This window comes from Dama dama, chromosome 27 (assembly GCF_033118175.1).
Source record: "Dama dama isolate Ldn47 chromosome 27, ASM3311817v1, whole genome shotgun sequence".
Classification (NCBI taxonomy): Eukaryota; Metazoa; Chordata; class Mammalia; order Artiodactyla; family Cervidae; genus Dama; species Dama dama.
This window is the reverse complement of record NC_083707.1, coordinates 15409974-15428729: the sequence shown is the minus strand read 5'-3', so window position 1 is coordinate 15428729 and position 18756 is coordinate 15409974. Positions and strand designations below refer to the sequence as shown.

At 39.4% G+C, this 18756-nt stretch overlaps 1 non-coding gene across 1 annotated transcript; it reads right to left on the bottom strand.

The window, feature by feature from the left end:
- Positions 1-16059: 16059 nt before the first annotated feature.
- Positions 16060-16131, bottom strand: TRNAC-GCA (transfer RNA cysteine (anticodon GCA)). The gene has a single exon. It is a non-coding gene; the product is annotated as a tRNA-Cys (tRNA).
- Between the last annotated feature and the right edge of the window lie 2625 nt (positions 16132-18756).

Here is an 18756-nt window from a genome sequence, read left to right as displayed (position 1 = left end):
ATATGACATTGTGGAAAAGGCAAAATGATGAAGACAGTAAATAAACCAGTGGTAGCCAGGAACTGAGGGGGAGAAAGGATGACTAGGCAGAGTGCAAAAAATTTTTGGAGAAGTGAAAATACTCTGTGATACTAATAATGGATCCATGTCATTGTAAGTTTGTCAGAACCCATTGAATGTGTAACACCAAGACTGTCTGATGGGGGATGTTAATAATTGGTATATGTGGGAAAAGAGACAATATGAGAAATCTCTATTTTCTGCTCACTATTGCTGTGAACCTAAAATTTCTCTGAAAAGAAGAAAAAAATTGCTCTGAAAAATAAATTCTAAATTGTTAAAAATTACATTTGAATGATCCTCCACAGAGAACAGAAAGAGCATGTCCTCATTGATTGATTGCTTGATCCCCTTCACACTCAACATCTTTATAACTGAGACATAATGCTTTCTATATACATGTATTATATATCTGACTGGTCCTGGGATTCCTGATGAAGCCACAACCTGTGAGATTCTTCCACAGAGAAATTTCTGGCTGGAACCCACTTTCAGTCAGCTTTTTTTCCCCTCTGTTTTAGTCAAGAAGGAAACCTTCTGACAAAAAAAGAGAAAAACATCATAAAGTCAAATGACAGGCAAGGAATGAAAGAATCAGGTCAGTAGTGAAGAACGAAATGTCCTACTTTTGATTTTTACATCTAGTAAACACTTAAAATTGATTTTCAGTATTTCTCCCAATATTTCCAGCCACTGCTATTTTCTGTGACAGGCTAGATGGCATATCTTATTCCATCTCCCTCCCTCTTTTCCCTCCCCCGTTTCCTATGCATTAATAGATAACACTGGCTGTCCTTTAAATACTTCTAAGTGTTCTTTAGTGCAATCTAAAAAATAGCCTATTTTCATACTAATCCAGAAACTACAGAAGATGTGAAAATGTCTAAGACGGCTGATGTTAGCACTGAATGCAGCACAGGCATTTGAATATTTGACCATGGTAAAATGTGAAGTGATATTTCATAGAAAGAGAAAGCTATTTTTACCTTAGTGTTTAGAGATGGCTTTTTAGAATTGTTGCTGAATCCCAGGGCTTTCCACATGTGCCCTGGAATCCTGTCAGATTAGAAATCCACCCACTGGAAACATTTCAGGAAGTAACTCAGCTACTCCCTGGGGCCTTACTAACCAGTCCCTGTATGAACTGGTTAACTCAGTTAGATGCAATGTGTGTGGCTTATTCAGTGAGGATAATTAGACCAGTAAGGAGCTCATGATCTGAGCCACAGTCAGCTCCCAGTCTTCTTTTGCTGACTGTATAGAGCTTCTCTATCTTTGAATGCTAATAATATAATCAATCTGATTTCAGTGTTGACCATCTGGTGATGTCCATGTATAGAGTCTTCTCTTGTGTTGTTGGAAGAGGGTGTTTGCCATGACCAGTGCGGTCTCTTGGCAAAACTCTATTAGCCTTTGCCCTGCTTCATTCTTTACTCCAAGGCCAAATTTGCCTGTTAGTCTAGGTGTTTCTTGACTTCCTACTTTTGCATTCCAGTCCCCTATAATGCAAAAGACATCTTCTTCTGGTGTTAGTTCTAATAGGTCTTGTAGGTCTTCATAGAACCATTCAACTTCAGCTTCTTCAGCATTACTGGTTGGGGCATAGACTTGGATTACTGTGATGTTGAATGGTTTGCCTTGGAAATGAACAGAGGTCATTCTGTCATTTTTGAGATCGCATCCAAGTACTGCATTTTGAACTGTTTTGTTGACTATGATGGCTACTCCATTTCTTCTAAGGGATTCTTTCCCACAATAGTAGATTCAATGGTCATCTGAGTTAAACTCACCCATTCCAGTCCATCTTAGTTCGCTGATTCCTAAAATGTTGACGTTCACTCTTGCCACTCCTGTTTGACCACTTCCAATCTGCCTTGATTCACAGACCTAACATTCCAGATTCCTATGCGATATTGCTCTTTACATAATAGACCTTGCTTCTATCACTAGTCACATCCACAACTGGGTGTTGTTTTTGCTTTGGCTCCGTCTCTTCATTCTTTCTGGAGTTATTTCTCCACTGATCGCCAGTAGCATATTGGGCACCTACCGACCCGGGGAGTTCATCTTTCAGTGTGCTATCTTTCTGCCTTTTCATACTGTTCATGCGGTTCTTAAGGCAAGAATACTGAAGTGGTTTGCCATTGTGAAAGAGATGGGAATACCAGACAACCTGACCTGCCTCTTGAGAAATCTGTATGCAGGTCAGGAAGCAGCAGTTAGAACTGGACAAGTAACAGCAGGCTGCTTCCAAATAGGGAAAGGAGTACGTCAAGGCTGTATATTGTCACCCTGCTTATTTAACTTATATGCAGAGTGAGTCATGAGAAACACTGGGCTGGATGAAGTACAAGCTGGAATCAAGATTGCCTGGAGAAATATCAATAACCTCAGATATGCAGATGACACCACCCTTATGGCAGAAAGTGAAGAACTAGAGAACCCTTTGATGAAAGTGACAGAGGAGAGTGAAAAGTTTGACTTAAAGCTCAACATTCAGGAAACTAAGATCATGGCATCTGGTCACATCACTTCATGGCAAATAGATGGGGAAACAGTGGCTGACTTTATTTTTATGGGCTCCAAAATCACTGCAGGTGGTAACTGCAGCCATGAAATTAAAAGATGCTTACTCCTTGGAAGGAAATTATGCCTAGACAGCATATAAAAAGCAGAGACATTATTTTGCCAACCAAAGGCCATGGTTTTTCCAGTAGTCATATATGAATGTGAGAGCTGGACTTTAAAGAAAGCTGAGCGGGGAAGAATTGATGCTTTTGAACTGTGGTGTTGGAGAAGACTCTTGAGAGTCCCTTGGACTGCAAGGAGATCCAATCAGTTCCATCCTAAAGGAGATCAGTCCTGAGTGTTCATTGGAAGGACTGATGTTGAAGCTGAAACTCCAATACTTTGGCCACCTGATGCAAAGAACTGACTCATTTGAAAAGACCCTGATGCTGGGAAAGATTGAAGGTGGGAGGAGAAGGGGATGACAGAAGATGAGATGGTTGGATGGCACCACTGACTCAATGGAAATGAGTTTGAGTAAACTCCCGGAGTTGGTGATGGACAGGGAGGCCTGGCGTGCTGTGGTCCATGGGGTTGTGAAGAGTCGGACACAACTGAGTGACTGAACTGAACTGAACTGAATTAGACCAATGCCTTGGGTTTGCTTTTAATTTTTTTTTTTCCCTCAGAAAAGAATTATTTCTAACTCCTTATCTCCTTAAAAATTTGCACTATTGGTCTAATGAGAAAAAAAAAAAAAAAAATCCAAAACAATGGAGATATAGCTATATAAGCTACCAGTTGACTCTCTGTTCTGGGATACAATACAATTTTAGTTTGTTTGGTGAATTAAGGCTGTCTTCTTCATATATAAGTGTTAGTTTCAGTTTAATGTGCTGTGCTGGGCTTAGTCACTCAGTCATGTTTGACTCTTTGTGACCCCATGGACTGTAGCCTGCCAGGCTCCTCTGTCCATGGGGATTCTCCGGGCAAGAATACTGGAGGGGGTTGCCATGCCCTCCTCCAGGGGATCTTCCCAACCCAGGGATAGAACCAAGGTTTCCTGCGTTGCAGGCAGTTTCTTTCTTTCTTTCTTTCTTTTTTGCAGTTTCTTTACCATCTATGCCACCAGGGAAGTCCTTGTGAAGTTATTATAAAAAGAAAAACTTGAAAGTTAATTTTAAAGTTAGTATAGTTTGAGTTTTTCTGTGTGCATATGTGCTCAGTTGCTCAATCATTCTGACTCTTTGAAACCGTATGGACTGTAAATGGCCAGGCTCCTCTGTCCATGGGATTCTCCAGGCAAGAATACTGGAGTGGGTTGCCATGCCCTTCTCCAGGGGATCTTCCCAACCCAGGGATAGATCCCAGGTCTCCTGTATTGTAGGTGGATTCTTTGCTCCAGATCAGTTCAGTAGATCAGTCATGTCCAACTCTTTGCAACCCCATGGAGTGTAGCATGCAAGGCTTCCCTGTCCACCACCAGCTCCCAGAGCTTGCTCAAATTCATGTCCATGGAATCGGTGATGCCATCCAACCATCTCATCCTCTGTCATCCCCTTCTCCTCCTGCCTTCAATCTTTCCCAATACCAAGGTTTTTCCCAATGGGTCAGTTCTTTGCATACACCACCACAGCCTCCAGGGAGACCAGAAACACTGGATTGTTTACTGCCTGAGCCAATTTAATAGGATGGAAATAGAAGAAGAATTTGCAACAAGATCTGGCTTACTTCAGCTGCTGATGTGCAGTGATATCAATGGCTGATTACTGATCGTCCATTGCAATTCAGTGTTCCCAATCATTAAATGTGATCTGTAATGTTCAGTGAGACTTCTCACTTGGCAATGCCAGTGGATCGACATTCTTCCCTGACAGCACTGGTTGGGTCATCTGCTTGAGCAGGACTAAATATTTTGATGTGTGTCTTCCCTTACTTCAGTAACAGGAGGTTGTTTCCTGTTCAGCTGGTCTTCTTAGTCTTCAAGAGCATGATCTTGACTTTCCACTGAATTCTGGAGTCAACCCTCCTGAAATGCTCCCTTGAAAACACTGCAATCATGAAGACTGGCACAATCTAGAAATTAATGTTATCTCGTGACAGGACCAAAGTGGAAATTATGCTCAGTTGTGGATGTGTCTGGTGGTAAAAGTAAAATCCCATTCTGTAAGGAACAACTTTGCATAGGAACCTGGAATGTTAGGTCCATGAATCATGATAAATTGGATGAAGTCAATCAGGAGATGGCAAGACTGAACATTGATATCTTAAGAATCAGTGATTTAAAATAAACAGGAATGGGAAAATTTAATTTAAATAACTGTTATATCTACTAATGTGATCAAGAATTCCTTAAAATAAATGAAGTAACCCTAACAGTCAATAATAGAGTCCAAAGTGTAGTACTTGGGTGAAATCTCAAAAATGACAGAATGATCTGTTTTTTCCCAAGGCAAAACATTCAGCATCACAGTTATCCAAGTCTGTACCCCAACCACTGATGCCAAAGAGGCTGAAGTTGACGGGTTTTATGAAGATCTGTAACACCTGCTAGAAAAAGACCAAAAACAAGCTATCCTTTTCATGATAGGGGATTGGATACAGAAGTAGAAATCAAGAGATACCTAGAAAAACAGGCAACTTAGACCTTGGAGTACAAAATGAAGCAGAGCAAAGGCTAACACAGCTTTGTCAAGAGATCATGCTGGTCATAGCAAACACCCTTTCTAAACAGCACAAGAGAAAATTCCACACATGGACATCACTGGATGATCAATACCAAATCAGATTGCTTATGTTCTTTGCAGCAAAAAATGAAATTCTGCACAATAAGTAAAAACAAAACCTGGAGCTGATTATGGCTCTGATCATAAATGCATTAAAGTCTCAGGCTTAAATTGAGAAAAGTAGGAAAAACCACTAGACCTTTCAGGTATGAACTCAATCAAATCCCTTATGATTATTCAGTGGAGGTGAAAAATATATTCAAGGGATTATATCTGGTAGAGAGAGTGCCTGAAGAAATATGAGCAGAGGTTCATAACATTGTACAGGAGGCAAAGACCAAAATCATCTCCAGCAAAAAGAAACGCAAGAAGGCAAAGTGGTTGTTTGAGGAGGCTCTAGAAGTAGCTGAGGAAGTAAGAAAAGCAAAAGGCAAGTAAGAAAGGCAAAGATATACCCAACTGAATACAGAGTTCCACAGAATAGCAAGGAGATATAAGAAGGCCTTCTTAAATGAACAATAAAAATAGAGGAAAATAATAGAATGGGAAAGATTATAGATCTCTTCAAGAAAATTAAAGGTATCAAGGAAATATTTCATGCAAGGATGGGCACAATAAAAGGCAGAAATGGTACAGATTTAGCAGAAGTAGAAGAGATAAACAAAAGAGGTGTCAAGAATACACAAAACTATACAAAAAAGGTGTTAATGACCTGGATAACCACAATGGTGTAATCACTCACCTGGAGCCAGATATCCTGGAGTGTGAAGTCAAATGAGCCTTAGGAAATATTACTTCAAACAAAGCTTCTGGAGAGGACCGAATTCCATCTGAGCTATTTAACATCTCAAGAAAGGTCCATCTAGTCAAGGCTATGGTTTTTCCATTGGTCATGTATGGATGTGAGAGTTGGACTATAAAGAAAGCTGAGCGGGGAAGAATTGATGCTTTTGAACTGTGGTGTCGGAGAAGACTCTTGAGAGTCCCTTGGACTGCAAGGAGATCCAACCAGTCCATGCTAAAGGAGATCAGTCCTGGGTGTTCATTGGAAGGACTGATGCTGAAGCTGAAACTCCAGTACTTTGGCCACCTCATGTGAAGAGTTGACTCATTGGAAAAGATCCTGATGCTGGGAAAGATTGAAGGTGGGAGGAGAAGGGGCTGACAGAGGATGAGATGGTTAGATGGCATCACCGACTTGATGGACATGAGTTTGAGTTACCTCTGGGAGTTGGTAATGGACAGGGAAGACGTGTGCTGAGGTTCATGAGGGCACAAAGAGGCAGACATGACTGAGCCACTGAACTGAACTGAAGGCCCTGATGATACCTGATAAGCCTGTTCAAGTTGCAGTGTTAATGAATAAAAGCAGACCAACGTGCTACTTCTCTAAAGAGAAATTATACTCTGATATCTAATTGAATGTTTGTATCCAAACAGCAGTGTTTATAGTGGTGGTCAATCTATACAATCATAGCTTGGTGGCTGAAATAAATGTTCACATGCATGCGTGCCTGCTTTGTTGCTCAGTCATGTCCAACACTTTGCGACCCAAGCACTGTAGCCCACCAGGCTCCTCTGTCCATGGGATTCTCCAGGCAAGAATACCATAGGTTGCCATTTCTTCCTCCAGGGGATCATCCCGACCCAGAAACTGAACCTGGGTCTCCTGCACTGCAGGTGGATTCTTTACCATCTGAGCTACAAGGGAAGCCCTAAATGTTCAGACATACTATTAAAAATGTTTTATTTAGCTAGTCTTTTTAATACAGCATCTACGAGATTGTGGGGTAGGTAATGATAAGTAGAAATTACTTCTCTGAACTTTAGAAATATTTGCATGTATGATATTAAGTGGTGTGTTTAATAGCATCTAATCTATTCACAAGGATCTTTATTGAGAAAATATTTTGATATGGTAGAAGATTTGCCACTTATACCTGAAAAGAAATAAATACACACATATATTTAAAAGTATGGATAAAGGCAAAGATGCTTGTGTGTAATTTTTTTTTTTCTCTTCATAAAATTAGTTTTTCCCATCTCATCCTATAGACTTCATATGAAATAAGTTTTGTCCTAATAAAAGTGACCTATCACAACATGCAAAAAAAAAAAAAAAATCTTAAAAGATGATGCTATTAAAGTGCTGCAATCAGTATGCCAGCAAATTTGAAAAACAGCACCACCCACAAAACTGGAAAAATATCATTTTCTTTCTAATCCCAAACAAGGGCAATGCCAAAGAATGCTCAAATTACCATTCATTTGCTTGTATTTCACATGCCATTAATGTTCATTTCAGTCACTCAGTCATGTCCAATTCTTTGCAACCCATGGACTGCAGCATGCCAGGCTTCCCTATCCATCACCAACTCCTGGAGTTTACTCAAACTCATGTCCATGGAGTTGGTGATGCCATCCAACCATCTCATCCACTGTCGTTATCTCCTCCAGCCTTCATTCTTTCTCAGAACCAGGGTCTTTTCAAATGAGTCAGTTCTTCGCACAATGGGTCCAAAGTATTGGAGTTTAAGCCTCAGCAGCAGTCCTTACAAAGAATATTCAGGAGTGATTTCATTAGGATGGACTGGTTAGATCTCCGTGTAGTCTCTCAAGAGTCTTCTCCAACACCACAGTTCAAAGCATCAATTCTTCAGCACAGAGCTTTCCTTATAGTCCAACTCTCATATCCATACATGACAACTGGAAAAACCATAGCTTTGACTAGATAGACCTTTGTTGGCAAAAAACATCTCTGCTTTTTAAGATGCAATCTAGGTTGCTGATAACTTTTCTTCCAGGGAGCAAGCGTCTTTTAATTTCGTAGCTGCAGTCACCATCTGCAGTGATTTTGGAGATCAAAAAATGTCTGAAACTGGTTCCATTGCTTCCCATTTATCTTCCATGAAATGATGGGACAAGATGCCATGATCTTAGTTTTCTGAATGTTTTAAGCCAACATTTTCACTCTTCTCTTTCACCTTCATCAAGAGGCTCTTTAGTAGTTCTTCGCTTTCTGCCATAAGGGTGGTGTCATCTGCATATTTGAGGTTATTGATATTTCTCCTGGCGATCTTGATTCTAGCTTGTGCTTCATCCAGCCTTGCATTTCCCATGATGTACTCTGCATGTAAGTTAAATAATCAGGGTGACAATATGTAGCCTTGACATACTCCTTTCTGAATTTGGAACCAGTCTCTTGTTCTATGTCCAGTTCTAACTATTGCTTCTTTACCTGTCTACAGATTTCTCAGGAGGCAGGTCAGGTGGTCTGGTATTTCCACCTCTTTAAGAATTATCCAGTCTGCTGTGGTCCACACAGTCAAAGACTTTGATATAGTCAATAAAGCCAAAGTAGGTGTTTTTCTGGAACTCTCTTGGTTTTTTGATGATCCAGAGGATGTTGGCAATTTACCTCTGTTTTCTCTGCCTTTCTAAATCCAACTTGAACATCTGGAAGTTCACAGTTCATGTACTGCTGAAGCGTGGCTTGGAGATTTTTGAGTATTAATTTATTAGCGTGTGAGATGAGGGCAATTGTGTAGTAGTTTGAGTATTCTTTGGCATTGCCTTTCTTTGGGATTGGAATGAAAACTGACCTTTTCCAGTCCTGTGACCACTGCTGAGTTTTCCAAATATTCTGGCATATTGAGTGCAGCATTTTCACAATATCATCTTTTAGGGTTTGAAAGAGCTCAACTGGAATTCCATCACCTCTATGACCTTCATCCATAGTGATGCTTCCTAAGGCCCACTTGACTTTGCATTCAAGAATGTCTGGGTCTAAGTGAGTGATCATACCATAGTGATTATCTAGGTCATGAAGATCTTTTTTGTATAATTCTTCTGTGTATTCTTGCCACCTCTTCTTAATATCTTCTGCTTCCCTTAACATTCATACCATTTCTGTCCATTATTGTGTCCATCTTTGCATGAAATGAACCCTTGATATCTCTAATTTTCTTGAAGAGATTTCTAGTCTTTCCCATTCTGTTGTTTTCCTCTATTTCTTTGCATTGATCACTGAGAAAGGCTTTTTTATCTCTCCTTGCTATTCTTTGGAACTCTGTATTTAAATTGGTACATCTTTCCTGTTCTCCTTTGCCTTTTGCTTCTCTTCTTTTCACAGCTATTTGTAAGGCCTCCTCAGACAATGATTGTGTCTTTTTTGCATTTCTTTTTCTTGGATATGATCTTGATCCCTTCCTCCTGTACAATGTCATGAACTTCCATCCATAGTTCTTCAGGCACTCTAGTCTATCAGATCCAATCCCTTGAATCTATTTGTCACTTCCACTGTATAATCATAAGGGATTTGATTTACGTCATTCCTGAATTGTCTAGTGGTTTTCCCTACTTTCTTCAACTTAAGTCTGAATTTGGCAACAAGGAGTTCCTGATCTGAGCCACATTCAGCTCCCCATCTTGTTACTGTTGACTGCATAGAGCTTGTCCATCTTTGGCCCCCATAGAATGTAATCAATTTGATTTTGGAATTGACCATCTGGTGATGTCCATGTGTAGAGTCTTCTCTTGTGTTGTTAGAAGAGGGTGTTTGCTATGACCAGTGTGTTCTCTTAGCAAAACTCTATTAGCCTTTGCCCTGCTTCATTCTGTACTCCAAGGCCAAGTTTGCCTATTACTCCAGGTGTTTCTTGACTTCCTACTTTTGCATTCCAGTCCCCTATAATAAAAAGGACTTCTTTTTTGGGTGTTAGTTCTAAAAGGTCTTGAAGGTCTTCATAGAACCATTCAACTTCAGCTTCTTCAGCATTATTGGTTGGGGCATTAGACTTGGATTACTGTGATATTGAATGGTTTGCCTTGGAAATGAGCAGAGATCATTCTGTTGTTTTTGAGATTGAGTCCAAGTACTGCATTTTGAACTGTTTTGTTGACTATGATGGCTACTCCATTTCTTCTAAGGGATTTTTGCCCACAGTAGTGGATACAATGGTCATCTGAGTTAAATTCACCCATTCCAGTCCACCTTAGTTTGCTGATTCCTAGAATGTTGACGTTCACACTTGCCATCTCCTGTTTGACCACTTCCAATCTGCCTTGATTCATAACGTTCCAGTGTCCTATGCAATATTGCTCTTTGCAGCATCGGACTTTACTTTCGTCACCAATCACATCCACAACTGTTCATTGTTTTCGCTTTGGCTCTGTCTCTTCATTCTTTCTGGAGTTATTTCTCCACTGATTTCCAGTAGCATATTGGGTACCTACCAACCTGGAGAGTTCATCTTTCAGTGTGCTATCATTCTGCATTTTCATACTGTTCATGGGATTCTCAAGGCAAGAATACTGAAGTGGTTTGCCTTTCCCTTCTTCAGTGAGGTAATTCTCAATTAAGGTACTGCTCAAAGTTCTTCAAACTAGGCCTTAGAAGTATGTGAAATGAAAACTTCTAGATGTGCAACTTGGATTTTGAAGAGGCAGAGGAACAGGCAATTAAATTGCCATTTTTTTTTTTTTTTTTTGGATCATGGAGAAAGCAAGGGGATTCCAGAAAAAAACTGCTTCATTGGCTACGCTAAAGCCTTTAACTGTGTAGATCACGACAAACTGTGGAAAATCTGTAAAACTATGGGATTACTAGGCCATTTTACCTATCTCCAGAGAAACATGTATATGGGTCAAAAAGCAACAGTTAGAAATTTACATGGAACAATGGACTGGTTCATTAAAAAAAAAAAAAAAAAAAGATTGGAAGAAGCTAAAATGGTGTCTGAGGAGGCCTTACAAATAGCTGAGAAAAGAGAAGTGATAGGCAAATGAGAAAGAGAAAGATATATGCAACTGAATGCAGTTTCTGAAGATAGCAAGGAGTGGAAAGAAAACTTTGTTAAACAAACAATACAAAGAAACAGAGGGAAAAAAATAGAACAGGAAAGACTAAACATTTCATGTAAAGATGGGCACAATAAAGGACAGAAAAGGAAAAGACCTAATAGAAGCTAAGAGATTAAGAAGAGGTGGCAAGAATACACAGAAAAACTGTGCAAAAAAAGGTCTTAATGACCCAGATAACCACAATGATGTGGTCATTCACCTACAGCCAGACTTCCTGGAGTGTGAAGTCAAGTGGGCCCTAGGAAGCATTACTATGAAAAAGCTAGTGGAGGTGATGGAATTCCAGCTGAGTTATTTAATACCCTAAAAGGTCATATTGTGAAAGTGCTGTACTCAATACACTAGCAAATTTGAAAAAGTCAGCAATGGCCACAGTACTGGAAAAGGTCATTTTTTCATTTCAATCCCAAAGAAAGATAATGCCTAAAAATGTTCAAACTACCACACAATTGCACTCATTTCATATGCTAGCAAGGTAATTCTCAAAATCCTTCAAGCTAGGCTTCAATAGCACATGAACCAAGAACTTCCAGATGTACAAGTGGATTTAAAAAAGGCAGAGGAAGCAGAGATCAAATTGCCAACCTCTGCTGGATCATATAAAAAGAAGGGAATTTCAGAAAAACATATCCTTCTGATTCATGGAGTAAGCTAAAGGTTTTGACTCTGTGGATCACAACAAAGTGTGAAAAATTCTTAAAGATTTGGGAATGCCAGACCACTTTACCTATCTGCTGAGAAACCTGTATGCAGATCAAGAAGCAACAGTTACAACTGGACATGAAACAATGGACTCGTTCAAAATTTGGAAATGGGTACCCCAAGGCAGTATATTTTCCCCTTTCCTATTTAACTTATGTGCAGAGAACATCGTGTGAAATGCCAGGCTGGATGAAGCACAAGTATGAATCAGGATTTCTGGGGCAAATATCAACAACCTGAGATATGTAGATGATACCACCATAATGACAGAAATGGAAGAGGAACTAAAGACTCTCTTGATGAAGGTGAAAGAGAAGATTGGAAAAGCTGGCTTAAAACTCAGCATTCAAAAAACTAAGATCATGGCACCTGGTCCCATCACTTCATGGCAAATAGATAGGGAAACAATGGAAATAGTGACAGACTTTATTTTCTTGGGCTCCAAAATCACTGTGAACAGTGACTGCAACCATGAAATTAAAGGATGATTGCTCCTTGGGAGACATAGACAGTGTATGTAAAAGTAGAGACATCACTTTGCTGGCAAAGTTCCATATAGTCAATGCTATGGTTTTTCCAGTAGTCATGTACAGTTGTGAGAGTTCAACCATAAACAAGGTTGAGCAATGAGAAACTGATTCTTTCTAACTGTAATGTTTGAGAAGACTTCTGAGAGTCCCCTGGACAGCAAAGAGATCAAACCAGTCTAAGCTAAAGGAAATAAACCCTGAGTATTCATTAGAATGACTGATGCTGAAACTGAAGCTCCAATACTTTGGCCATGTAATGCAGAGAGTTGACTCATTGGAAAAGACCCTGATGCTGGAAAGTTTGAAGGCACGTGGAAAAGGGGGTGAGAGAGGATGAGACGGTTGGATGGCATCACTGACTCAATGGACATGAACTTGAAGAAATTCCAGAAGATAGTGAAGGACAAGGAAGCCTGGTGTATTGAAGTCCATGTGGTCACAAAGAGTCAAACACGACTTAACAACTGAACAACAGCCAAGCTTATGCTTCATAACTGTTTTCTTTTTTCCCTAGAGCCTTATAAGAAGTCCATTTTAAAAGATATCCACAGGCAGAGGGTGTGGATTCAATGGTGGGATAAGAGGACCCTGAGCTCACTTCCTCCCATGAGCACACAAAATTCACAGCTATTTATGAAACTATCTATAAGAAAAGCCTGAAGACCATAATAAAAGATTTTCCATAGTTTAAGATATGAAGAAGATAGCACAACAAGATGGGTTGGAGGGGCAGAAGCACAGTATAGTCTGGGCTGACGCCTTTGGGCAGGTGAAACACGAACAAGAGAATAACCACAATTGCGGGAGTGAGAGGTCCATTTCATTAGGTTCCTTTCCCAGGGATCCTGAACCAGGAAGACAAGACCCTAAAACATCTTGCCTTGAAAGCCAGTGGGATTTACATGTGGGAGATCTGGAGGACTGTGGCAACAGAGAGTCTGATCTTAAGAGGTTCACACACTCTAGGTCCTAGTACAGAGGCGATGATCTGAAAATAGCCTAGGTGAGACCAATTTTCTGATCCTAGAAAGCTTCCTGGAGAAGCAGCAGGTAACTAAGAATCCCCTTAGGGGCATAGATGCCATAAAAGACATTTTGACAGGCTACTTTTATCATAAGGTCATTGGTGCTGGAAAATTCCCTTTAGGAATCCTTCCTATAGCTTACTAATTCTGAAGGCTTTCATAGCTACCAGCAGACTGGCACCAATCATGGGACCCTGCAACTATCCAATTCAGGACCCATCCCTATCCACCGCCAGGCATCCACTGCTATGGCAGTCAGCCGGGCAAAGACCTGACTCCATCTACTGGTGTTCCCATAGAAGTCAGCCCTGCCACAACAGAAGGGCCCAGTGTAGCTTAGATAGACAGTGCCCCTAGAGCATATAGTTTAGGTGATGAGTGCTCTGAGCACCATAGGATAATTCCAACATGAAGACCACATCTTCAAGATTAGGAAGAATAACTAATATATCAAATACACATAAATAAACACAGAGAATTAGGCAAAATGAAGAAGCAGAGAAATATATTCCAAATAAGGGAATGAGACAAAACCCCAAAAGATCTATGTGAAGTGGAGATAAGCAATTTGCCCAATAAGGAGTTCAAAGTAATGATCATAAATATCCTCAACAAATTTGGAAGAAGAATCGACAAACACAGTGAGAAATTTAGGGGAAAGTAGAGAAATATAAAGAGTAACCAAACAGAGCTGAAGAATAACTTCAACTCAAAAAAAAAAAAAAAAAAAGTACTAGAAGGAATTAGCAGTAGATTATATTATACAATGAAATAGATCAGAAGACTGGAGACCAGAGTAGTGGAAATTATCCAAGTTGAACAGAAATAGAAAATAATTATTATTTTTTTTTAAATGAGGATAACTTCAGTCCTCAGAGACAATATCAAGAATACTAACATTCACATAATAGGGGTCCAAGAAGGAGAAGAGAGGGAGCGAGAATGGGGCTGAGAAGCTATTTGAAGAAATAAGAACTGAGAAAGGAAAGGAAAGAAAACAGCCACCCATTTCCAGGAAGCATAGAGTCATAAATAAGATGAACCTAAAGAGGTCCACACCAAGATACATTATAATTAAAATGCCTTTCCCTTCTCCAGGGGATATTCCCAACCCAGGGATCAAACCCAGGTCTCCCACATTGCAAGTGGATTCTTTACCTGCTGAGCCACATGGGAAGCCCAAGAATACTGCATTGAAGCCTATCCCTTCTTCTGATCTTCCTGACCCAGGAAGCAAACTGGGGTCTCCTGTATTGCAGGTGGATTCTTTACAAACTGAGCTATCAGGGAAGCCCATAATTAAAATAGCAACAATTAAAGGTAAAGAATCTTAAAAGATGCAGGGAAAAGCAACTGGTTATATATTAAGGCAATGGCAACCCACTCCAGTACTCTTGCCTGGAAAATCCCATGCACGGAGGAGCCTGGTAGGCTTCAGTCCATGGGGCCACGAAGAGTTGGACACGACTGAGTGACTTCACTTTCACTTTTCACTTTCATGCATTGGAGAAGGAAATGGCAACCCATTCCATTGTTCTTGCCTGGAGAATCCCAGGGACAGGGGAGCCTGGTGGGCTGCCATCTATGGGGTCGCACAGAGTAGGACATGACTGAAACGACTTAGCAGCAGCAGCAGCAGCAGCATATATTAAGGAATGCCCAAAAGATTAGGAGTGGACTTTTCCTCAGAAACTTTGCAGACCAGGAGTGTCATGATATATTGATATATTCTAAATGTTGAAAGTAAAAACAAAACAAAACAAAACAAAACACCAAGAATACTCTATCTGGCAATTTGGCAATTCAGAATGGCAATAAGTACATACCTATTAATAATTACTTGAAATGTAATTATGACTAAATGCTCCAATTAAAAGGTTCAAAGTGGCTGAATGGATACAAAACCAAGATTCGTATATATGCTGTCTACAAGAGACTCACTTCAGATATAAATACACACACAAAGTGAAAGTGAGGGGATGGAAAAAAAAGTCTTTAATGCAAGAGGAATGAACAAGTGACAAAAAAGGATATTATATAATTATAAACATATTAATTCAACAAGAATATATGACAATTTTAATTATATATGCACCCAATGGCTTCCCAGGGGGCTAAGTGGTAAAGAATCTGCCTGCTAACACAGGAGAAGCAGGAGGTGTGGATTTGACTCCTGAGTCAGGATGATTCCCTGTAGGAGGAAATGGAAATCCATTCCAGTTTTCTTGCAAGGAAAATTTCAAAGATGGAGGAGCCTGGTGGGCTGCAGTCCATGGGAATGCACCACTCCATATGCAGTGGAGTCTGACACCACTGAGTGAATGAGCATGCATGCACATGCATCCAATATGGCAACAAATAAATACATAAAACAACTGTTAAGAAACATAAGAGACAAATTGACAGCAGCATAATAAAATAGGGCATTTAAACACCCATGTATATCAGTTGGCAGATCATCCAGACAGAAAATCCATAAGGAGACACTGGCTCTAAATAACACATTGAAGTGAAGTGAAGTGAAGTCACTCAGTCGTGTCTGACTCTTTGCGACCCCATGGACTGTAGTCTACCAGGCTCCTCTGTCCATGGAATTTTCCAGGCAAGCATACTGGAGTGGGTTGCCATTTCCTTCTCCAGGGGATCTTCCCGACCCAGGGATTGAACCTGGGTCTCCTGCATTGCAGGCAGATGCTTTACCATCTGAGCCACCAGGGAAGCCCAAATAACACATTATATCATGTGAACTTAATAGACACATAAAGAACATTCCATCCCAAAGCAGTAGAATACACATTCTTTCCAAGTGCATGTGAAACATTTCCTAGGATAGGACACATATTATGCCACAAACAACACTTAATAGAATAAAGAAGGTAAAATAACAAACATCTTTCCTGACTACAATGGTATGAAACTACAAATCAACTACAAGGAAAAAATAATCTGTCCAAAACACAAACACATGGAGGGTATACAACATACTAACCAACCAACAGGTCACTGAAGAAATCAAATAAAAAATTAAAAAAAAAATACTTAGAGAAAAATGAAAATAGAAGCACAATGTTCCAAAATATGGAACATAGCAAAAGCAGTTGTAAGAAGTTTAGAACAGTATAAGCTTACCTCAGGAAACAAAAAAAATCTCAAACCACCTAACCTTAACTTGAAGAAACTAGGAAAAAAAATAAGGAAACTCAAAGTTAGTACAAGGAAAGAAAAAAAAAAAGAAAAAGATCAGAGCAGAAATAAACTAAATAAATGCTTAACCAAACAAAACAGCAGAGATAAAATCAGTGAAACTAAGCTGGTCTTTGATAAGATGAGCAAACTTGATACAACTTTAGCCAGATTCATCAAATAAAAAGAGATGACCCAAATAAATTAAATCAGAAATGAAAGATGAGAAGTTACAAATGGTGTCACAGAAATACAAAGGACTGCAAATAATTATATGCCAACAAATGAACAACCTGGAAGAGATGGATAAATCCAAGAAATGTATAGTCTCCCAAGATTGAAACAGAAATAGGACACATAAACAGATAGATTACCAATAATGAAATACAATCAGTAATATAATAATAATAACAATAATAATGATAACTCCCAACAAGCAAAAGTCCAGGAAAAAAAGCCTTCGTAGATGAATACTACCAAATATTTAAAAAGTAGTTAACATATCCTTTTCAAAGAATGCTTCTAGCTTCTAAATTCATTACATTAAGGAAGCATTGCCCTGACATAAAAACCAGAAAATGTCAGCTGCAGTCTCCATCTGCAGTGATTTTGGAACCCCAAAAAATAGTCTCACACTGTTTCCATTTTTCCCACATCTGTTTGCCATGAAGTGATGGGACCAGATGCCATGATCTTAGTTTTTTGAATGTTGAGTTTTAAGCCAGCTGTTCCAATCTCCTCTTTCACCTTCATCAAGAGAGTCTTTAGTTCCTCTTCCATTTCTGTCATTATGGTGGTATCAACTGCATATCTGAGGTTATTGAAATTTCTCCCAGCAATCTTGATTCTGGCTTGTGCTTCATCCAGCCCGACATTTTTGCATGATGTACTCTTCATAGAATTTAAATTAGCAGGGTGACAGTATACAGCCTTGATGTACTCCTTTCCCAATTTTGAATTAGTTCATTGTTTCAAGTCTGGTTCTAACTGTTGCTTCTTGACCTACATACAAGTTTCTGAGGAGGCAGGTAAGGTGGTCTGGTATACCCATCTCTTGAAGAATTTTCCACAGTTTGTTATGATCCACACAGTCAAAGGCTTTAGCGTAGTCAATGAAGCAGAAGTAGATAATTTTCTGAAATTCTTTCACTCTTTCTTTGATCCAACGGATGTTGGCAATTTGATCACTGGTTCCTCTGCCTTTTCTAAATCCAGCTTGTACATCTGGAAGTTCTCAGTTCATGTACTGTTAAAGCCTACTTTGGAGGATTATTATCATTACCTTGCTAGTATGGTAAAGTTGTGGTATTAAACATGCAATGAAATATTATGTATTAAAAAAAAAGAATGAGACCTTGTTATTCATGATACATGGATGGACTTCATGCTAAGGGAAAAAGTCAGACAAAGAAAAATACCACATGATAATACTTATATGTGAAATCTAAACACAAATAAAACTAAATGAAAACACACTCATAGAGAGCAAATTGGTGGTTTCTAGAAGGGAGGGGGCTGAGAAGTGATGGAAGTAGGTTGAGGAGATTAAGAGGTATACACCTCTAGGTATACAGTTAATAAATGACAGGGATATAATATATAGCATAAAGAATATGGTCAATAATATTGTAATAACTCTGTATGAGGATAGATGATAATGTATGTAAATATCAAATTATTATGTAGTGCACCTTATATGTCAACTATATTTCAATTAAAACATTTAAAGTAATAAATCAATAGATAAACAAAGAATCTAGGGTAAATTATTCTACTCCTTCACTCTGCCTCGTCCCTTCTTCAGGTAACATCACTCCGTGATCACTTCAGCCTTTAGGTCAGTTACATCTCTCAAGTTTAAAAAGAAGACAAAACTTAATAGCTTCACTCTTTAAAGAAGTGACAGTCACTCTTCTTCAAATGTTGAACTGTTACCTCAGGCTGCCAAGAGTTCTCCTACTGAGAAAAGAAAGTGATGGCAGTGAGTACCTCACAGCCAGCCCTGAAACACAAATCTGCTCATTTTCTTGAAGTACAAAACCCAGCACCTTGTCCTGTCTCCAGTTTATTACATGATAAATGAAAATCTGCTTCCATTGTCTTTTCCTCTAAGAAGAGAGACAGTCCTTGGGCAGCCTGACTGGAAATTAATGTGATTAT